Raw genomic sequence first — 8,933 nt, 5'->3', positions numbered from 1 at the left:
GACCTGTCGCTCCACCTGGGGGTCCGGCGCCCGCCGCTCCGCCTGAGGGCCCGAGACCTGTCGCTCCACCTGGGGGTCCGGCGCCCGCCGCTCCGCCTGAGGGCCCGGTGCCTGTCGCCCCTCCTGGGGGCCCGGTGCCTGTCGCCCCTCCTGGGGGCCCGGTGCCTGTCGCCCCTCCTGGGGGCCCGGTGCCTGCTGCCCCGCCCGGGGGCCCGGTGCCTGCTGCTCCGCCCGGTGACCCGCTGCCTGCTGCTTCGCCTGGTAATCCGATGTGCCCGGAGTCCAGCCCGATGTGCCTCTGCCCGGAGGTTAGCCCGATGTGCCTCTGCCCGGAGTCCAGCCCGATATGCCTCTGCCCGGAGTCCAGCCCGATGTGCCTCTGCCCGGAGTCCAGCCCGATGTGCCTCTGCCCGGAGTCCAGCCCGATGTGCCTCTGCCCGGAGTCCAGCCCGATGTGCCTCTGCCCGGAGTCCAGCCCGATGTGCCTCTGCCCGGAGTCCAGCCCGATGTGCCTCTGCCCGGAGTCCAGCCCGATGTGCCTCTGCCCGGAGTCCAGCCCGATGTGCCTCTGCCCAGAGTCCAGCCCGATGTGCCTCTGCCCGATGTGCCTCTGCCCGATGTGCCTCTGCCCGGTGTGCCTCTGCCCGATGTGCCTCTGCCCGGTGTCCAGCCCGATGTGCCTCTGCCTGGTGTACCGCTGCCCGAAGTCCTGCCAGGTGTGCCAGTCTTTGATATCCCGCCAGTTACCAGACCCGGGCGGTGGAACATTTTTCCCAGCTAGGACTGTTTGGAGCGTCCTGAGGCCGCTCCTTGAGGGGGGGGTACTGTCAGGAATGGACTGGCCAGCAATGGTGGGACTCACCTGCCTTTTGATCTGCAGTACCAGGGCTGGCCAGCGGGTGCTCCCAGCAATCAGAGACTCAACTTTGCAGCCAGCTAACACCTGGAACTGATTATGCTGGGGTATTTAAGGGATGGCCAGACCCACAGACTCTGCCTTGGTGTGTGTTTGTCCTGGGCCCTGTATCTGTCCTGCATCCTGTTTCTGTTCCTTTGCTGACCCTCTGTACTATGCTGCTTGCTACCTGTTCTGATCCCTGGCTTGTGACCCTGACCATCCCTCTGCTTGACCCTCTGTACTACGCTGCTTGCTACCTGCTGAACCTGGCCTGTGACCCCGACCATTCTCCGCTTGCTCCCCCTGTACCTACCTGCCCAATTGATATTGACCCGGCCTGCCTGACGACGCTTGCTTGTATGTACTGTTATCTGTGGGTGGTTGGTTTGGTTTGTTTGCACTGTATTATGTTTAGTATTGCACTGCGTTTATGTTTGTATTGTTAGTGTTAATAAATTATATTGTTTATCCCATATCTGAAGTCTGCGTTTCCCTGCGTCAGTCACACATCTCTGGTCATACCTGGGAGCCCTGACAACATCATCCAAATTGGTTATATAGCACTCCAAAAAGTCAGTTTACCAGATTAAAAAGAAATTGTAGCGCTAACAAAGATTTTTTCGATCAATCTGAGGTGTTAATTGAAAGATTTATAGAGAAAGGGTATGATAAGACCTTTTTGATTAAAGAGAGAAATTCGATTAGTATTAAAGATAGGGAGACGTTTCTTGGAAATAGAAAGGCTCATTTGGGATTTGAAAATAATGTACCTTTTATTACTAACTATAATATGCAATACAAAAATATTGAACGAATTTTTAAAAAATATTGGCCCATTTTGTTAAAAGATGATATACTAAATAAATTCTTATCTAAAACTCCTAAATTCATTTATAAGAAAAATAAGTCTCTTAGGATGAAACTGGCTCGCAATGTCATCGAACCCCCAAAAAAGTTTGATCTGTTTCCAAATTTAAATGGTTTTTTTCCTTGTAGGAAGTGTAAAGTTTGTAGGACTGTAAAAGTTGGTAATAATAAAAAAAGAAAGTCTTTCTGCTCTTCATTTTCCAAAAAAGAATATGATATTAAATCCCTGATTACATGCAATTCTACACATGTGATTTATGTTTTAGAATGTCCATGTCATTTGAGATATATTGGGAGAACTGGGAGATGTTTAAAAACAAGAATAGGCGAACATATAAGAAACATAATAAAAGGATTTGATAAACATAGTGTATCCAAACATTTCAAATTGGTACATAATTGTGATCCGAGCTTACTTACCTTTTATGGGATCGAGATGGTAAAACCCCATTGGAGGGGCTCGGATTTGGTTAATGAGATTTCCAAAAAAGAGACGTTTTGGATTTATGAACTAAATTCCTTGCAACCATTTGGGTTAAATGTCGATATAGATTTGAATTGTTTTCTCACAAATTTTTATGTTATTTTAAGTATATTTTTATATAGGCAACTGTTTAAAGATGATATATGGGAGATTGTATGCTTTTTGTACAATTTCTGCATTATTTTTGTATTATTACTAGAGTTCCCCTTTATTTGTGTTTAAAGTGTTACTGGCCCTTTAAGTTCCCTTTTTGAAACACAGTCTTAGAGGGTACTGGCCCGTTAATGTATTTATTTATTTAATTTATTTATCATTAGTGTTTTATTTAAATTTCTTTTTATTTTATTTTTGTTCTCTTGTTTTAAAGTTTTTTTGCTTGTGATGGCAAATATATTGGATACATTGTATATCCTTTGTGGACTCCTGTCATCTGTGGGGCGGCTTGCTTTGCTTGATTCCCCATTGATGTCAGCTGTTCGTTTCCTGTGAGTGAATATTTAAGGAGGTTGAGACGTCTCACATCTATCCGCTCCGTGAGGACGTCGATGACGAAACGCGTAGGGCGGAGCTTGATTGATGTGACGTCATTACGTTTTTGGCTGCCAGCTACTGCGCATGTGCTGAGGAGCCAGGCTCATTTATGTGATTGCTGTTATGCTGTTGATGCTGGTGTCGGCTGGGACACCTCTTGAGTAAGTGCAATGAGTACCTAATAAAGGAATTTGTTTTTATAATATTGCACCATGAAGTCTTTCTGTTTCTCTTGAGTGCTTGGCATTTCCCCCCATGGATACGTTTGAAGGTGGTCCTTTATCTATTGGAGAAGTGGATTTTCGATTAACTACAAAGTTTTTCATCCTGTTATTTCGATCGATGAGGATCGGTGTGTTGCAGAGTTTCCGTCTCTGAAGATATATTTATGGATGATCTGCCATTATATTATCAAGGTTTTTTGGTGAAATGTTTCATATTTAGACACTTTTTTTTTATATTTTTTATATTTTTTTGTTTTTTTATATTTTTTTGTGGTATTGGCATATATATATTTTTTTCTGGACTTATGATTTGATGATTTCTTTATATATATTTATATATTTATACACATTTACTAGCGCAAATTGTTTATTTAATTGTACCCAAACTACAATTTTATCATTTTCTTCACACAACTAGAGCTTTATTTTGGTGGTATTTAATCACCGCTGGGGTTTTTATTTTTTGCTAAATTAACAAAAACGACCAAAAATTTTGAAATAAAAACACGTTTTTCTTTGTTTCTGTTATAAAAGTTTGCAAATAAATAATTGTTCTTCATAAATTTAGGCCGAGATGTATTCTGCTACATGTCTTTGGTGAAAATAACCCAAATCAGTATTTATTATGTAGTCCGTAGGAAAGTTATAGAGTTCACAGACTATGGGATATATCTGAAAATTGATCAATCCTGAAGTACTGACAGCCAATCTAATTTCTTGAGGTCCAAGAATGTCAGAACAGTACAGATATCCCCCAAATGAACCCTTTTTGAAAAGTAGACAATCCAACGTATTTCATAACAGGCATGGCAAGTTTTTTGAAGTTGTAATTTTTTTTTTCATAATTTTTCTGAAAATGAAGAAATTAAAAAAATGTCACTATTTTGTTTTTTTAACATACTGTCACCAGTGCAGTTCAGCATCATCATATAATTGGCATGGCGGTGATCAGGGGCACTGACTGGTGACAGTACGAAAAAAAAATAGATTTTTTTTATTTACTTATTTTTTATTACTTTTTTTCTCTTTTTTAAGATTTTGTTTTCATATTTCACTATGGCCAAAGTAGTGTAATGTTACCATAGTAACATTGTACTACTTTGGGGAAGTGATCAGTATTTTTTTTTTTTTTTTTTACACAATTTGCTTATAGCAAAAAATTACTTTGCTATAAGCAAGCATTTACCTGAATGAAATTGATTCATTCAGGGTCTTTTTTGTGATTAGCTGTGATTTGGTCACGGCTAATCACATGACACAGCTGGGCTGTTATTGGCTCAGCTTGTGCATGTGATCGCTGTGACCATTCACAGCTAGACACACTTGTATACAATGGATGGCATGAAAGGAAGCCATTCATTAGTCACAGCAGGTCACATGGTACTGGCAATGGGGCCAGTACACAGATCTGTCATCGGCTGTGTCTGAGGTACATGGCCGATGACAGATCGTGCCGCAGTGCAGCCCTGCGGGCATGCGCAATGCGTGCTCCGAAAAGGACATATAGCATCCACCTGGAGGGACGAGGTGTTGCCCAACTGCCATCTGGCTATAGGCCGGGCGGCAACTAGTTAACAAACATGTCTATACTTACCTGCTCTGTGTAATGGTTTTGCACAGAGCAGCCCCGATCCTCCTTAGGTTTCCTGACGGAACTCCTGGCTCCTCACCTCTGCTGAGTTCCCCCAGGGCAAGCTGTTTACTATGGGGACACTCATCTGGGCTCCCTCCTGAGCTGCTTCTGTGTTTCCCATAGGCGCCGCTCTCTCCTCACTGGCTGTGATTGACTGCAGCAGAAGCCAACAGACAATGAGAACTAAGAGAGCCTCGGCTCTTGTGCACATCAGTGGATCAACATTGGGCTCAGGTGAGAATAAGGTGGGATGGGGGGGGAGCTGCACTAAATGCATGCATGAAGGTAAAATAATCTGACTTTATAACCTTTTTAACCATTTCCCTGCATTAATGAATTTCCTGTATTATGGTAAAAATGTCCCATTAGTTGTATCTCCCCCCCCCCCCCAAATTCTTACCGGAGTCTTTTCTACATCCAGCGCTGTGCCTGTCTGTCTGCAGTGGTGACCTCCCTTCTCCATGCTTTCACAGGATACAGAGGCAGCCATTGGCTCCTGATGCTGTCAGTTAAATCCTGTGAGGATGGGGTAGGGCCGAGCTGTGCTGTGAGCATCTATGGACGCACACGGCCCAGCTCAGAATCGTGTCACCACAGCAGCTGGATTGCTATGAGGCAGACTCAAAAGAGGCATTGCAGATAGCACCAATGGGGGACCCCAGAGGAGGAGGTTTGGAGCCACTCTGTGCAATACCATTTCACAGAGCAAGAAAGTATGACATATTTATTTTAGTTTAAAAAAAAAAGTCATTTATAAACACTGTAAGGTAGGCTCCTGCAAGTGTTAGCTTGGTGTCTATATTTTCTGTAGAAAAACAAATTGTAATGGTAGAATTACATTTTGACAAAATTATCCTTTTGTGAGTTTGAGGCTGTTGCTTGGGGCTTAGAAGTTAAAAAGTATTTAGAGAGTACAATGACTGTGGCATATGTGTGCATTATATGCAGCAAATACATTTAGACTCTGAGGTTGATTTACTAAAACTGGAGAGTGAAAAATCCTGGTTCAGCTATGGATGGTGACCAATTAGCTATTAACTTCAGCTTGTTCAATTAAGCTTTGACAATCTGTTCGCACTGCACATCGCAGGTGATTTGCACAGGAATCGCACTGCATTCCTGTGCACATCACACACAATTTCTGTGCGATGCAATTTGAGCCATACAATTTTTTTAATGATTGAACTGGATGGACTTTTGTCTTTTTTCAGCCAGACTAACTATGTAACATTTTGTATGCCTTAAATCGCACCAGAATCGTTCAGGCCCCTTTTTTTGTCTGCACCAGAAAAGGATTGCGCAGTTGTTCACACCTATCTGATTATGCAAATCGCACCAAATTTTGCAAACTGTATTCGGGGTGTCATTAACGTAACATACACACCTGCAACGGTTCACATGAATGGGTTGCAATTTTTTTGTTGATGCGTTGTGGGAATCGCAAAGAAACCTGTGCGCACTGTGAACCGCCACTAAAACCTGGGTTTCTATGCACAGCTCTCTTCAGTTTTAGTAAATTGACCCCCATGTAACCATTGCCTTTAAACTGCACCCAAGATTCACCATCTTGTTATGATGTCCATTTTGTAATGTGACATATATCCCTTGGTCATAAGGATGTTAAAAAGTGAAAACAAAAAGAAAGCGCACCAACCTTGCGCATTACCTCAATAAAAAACTGATTTTATTAAAATGAGACATATACTCGCAAACAAAGTGGTATAACAAGCGTATAAAATCCTGAAAGGAACATTGAAGTGCTAGATCAGTGCAAGTCACATTAAGAGGGGAGACTATCAGAGTTCACTGACACGTTTCGAAGGGGGGGGTCCCTTCTTCCTCAGAGCTAACAAAACCATGAGTGCCCTCTTCTATATATATCTTGGAACTAAGACTTGAGCCCTACCAAATGGGCCGGGCAGTCCCAAGAAAGAAGGAGGGGCATAGGTGTCAGAAAAACATGCTAAACAAAATGGTATCATTTAACAACATTATAACATATATATTAAATAGAAATATATATATATATATATATATATATATATATATATATATACATACTGTAGATACAGTGGTGTATTTAGGTTTTGTGCTGCCCTGACATTGACCAAGAGCACCCCTGCCCTCCACCCGAGCCTTCCACTACCACTGCCCCCAATACACCAGCCACCATCCCCCATGGCATGAAACCCACAGCATCCCTTGGAACCCACCAGGTCCCCATGCCGCGTGTTTCCCTTCTTCCGTCCCTTCTTCCAAGGGACAGTGCTGCCCCCCCCTGAAAAATGTCGCCCTAGGCAAAAGCCTTGTTTGCCTTGTGGTAATACACCCCTGCACATATATATATTAATACCATCAGTGCAGAGATGCATGATATGATATGATTCAGTAAAGCTGATAAGTGATTGTATTTACAAAGATCATAATGATTTCCTTAGTGGTCCATCTATCCATCCACCCAACCTTGATCTGGGTCCCTGAGTGCAGGAGGTGTTGTTTCTGTTTCCATAAGGATGTTAAGATTGGGAGGTAAGCTGGGTACACACACAAGTTTTTGTTTTTTTCAACCAGCAGGTTGAAATAAAAAAAAACAGAAAACGTTCAGCTGAATTATTTTCATAAATAATCCTCCCCCCCCCCCCCCCCCCCAGCCATTGACTGCAAGCGCTGATCAAATGCTGGCAAGCCAGACCAGCTACTGGTGAACAGGCTGCTGTACGCACAGACCAAAAGTTGTCTGGTTCCTGCTGAACTGTCCCATTTTCAGTCCTTGAGTACCAGGCTTTATGTACACACATTAAAGGTGAATCTTGTGTTCATTGCTCTTGGTAATACAACACATGCTGCTGAGTGAACTGTAGCCTGATCATGTATTCCAAGCTGATGTCTGCAGGAAAACAAACTTCTAGATTTCACAAACATAGCACCAACAATTTGTGCAGCGCTTTACAATATAAAAGGGAGACAGTACAGCAACAATACAATCAAAACAACAGGATTAAGAGCACCCTACTCATAAGAGCTTACAATCTAATAGGGTGGGGCAAGTGGTACAAAAAAGGTTATAACTGTAGGGAAGTGATAAATGTTTATTCGGAGGTGTGATAGGTTTCCCTGAAGGGATGAGTTTTCAGGGATCGCCTAAAGGCAACAAGAGTAGGCAATAGCTGCAGAGATTGAGGTAGAGAGTTCCTGAGGATGAGAGAGGCTCTGGCAAAGTCCTGAAGACAAGCATGGGAGGAGGAGACAAGGGAGCTTGAGAGCAGGAGATCATGAGAGGAGCAGAGAGGATGGTTTGGGTGATACTTGGAGACAAGATAGGTGATGTAACTCAGGGTAGAGTTGTGGATGGTTTTTTATGTTGTGGTTAGTATTTTTAATTTAATTCACTGGGCAATTGGAAGCCAATGGAGGGATTGGCAGAGAGGGCTGGCAGACACTGAGTGGTTGGTAAGGTAGATGATCCTGGCAGTAGCATTCATGATAGACTGAAGAAGGGATAGCCTACGGAGAGGTAGGCCTATGAAAAGGGAGTTGCAATAGTCAAGGCAAGAGATAACAAGAGTGAACAAGTAGCTTGGTGGTTTAATTGGTTAAAAAGTGGCACAATTTTAAGATGTTACGGAGGTGAAGCCTACATGATTTTGACATTGACTGGATTTGGGGCCAAAAGGATTGGTCAGAGTCTAGGATTTCACCTAGTACCCTGGCTTGAGTGGAGGTACTGATAGTTGTATTATTGATCTTGATGGAAAAGTCATGGAGGAGTCCACGAGGGGAGGGAATACTATAAGCTTGGTGTTAGAGAGATTTTGTTTAAGGAGGAGATGTGACATCCATGCTGACATGTCACTTAGTAAGTTAGGAATGCAAAAGGAGACTGAAGGAGTGTATGAGAGTCACTGTACAGGTTATCTGAGATGAAACAATACGTCACAGAAACTTCACATTTTCAAGACTGCTCACAAAAAATCAAGTCTTCTTCCTGGAAGCAAAGTGTGTATATATGAAGCCCATAGTCAGTCAGGTATACAGTTTTTCAGTGTGCATTATTACACCATTCACTTAATATGCACTCCTTGTAGATGTACAATATATCTACAGCTGATTTCAAATATCCATTCTTCAGACGAACGCTTACAAACTAAAGTCTAAAAGTGCCCATGTGTCATACCTCCCATCTTTAGAACTTTAGGACGAGGGACACGTCAGGCTGACACTGACCTGCGGCAAAAAGCTGGTGTGGTTAAATGACACTAAGCCCTTGTTCACACTGATGCGGTGTGGAATTTGCAG

This window comes from Staurois parvus, unplaced genomic scaffold (genome assembly GCF_062004578.1).
Source record: "Staurois parvus isolate SC_StPar_1 unplaced genomic scaffold, SC_StPar_1.0 ptg000634l, whole genome shotgun sequence".
NCBI lineage: Eukaryota > Metazoa > Chordata > Amphibia > Anura > Ranidae > Staurois > Staurois parvus.
The sequence above is the reverse complement of the archived record's forward strand: the minus strand, read 5'-3'. Positions refer to the sequence as shown.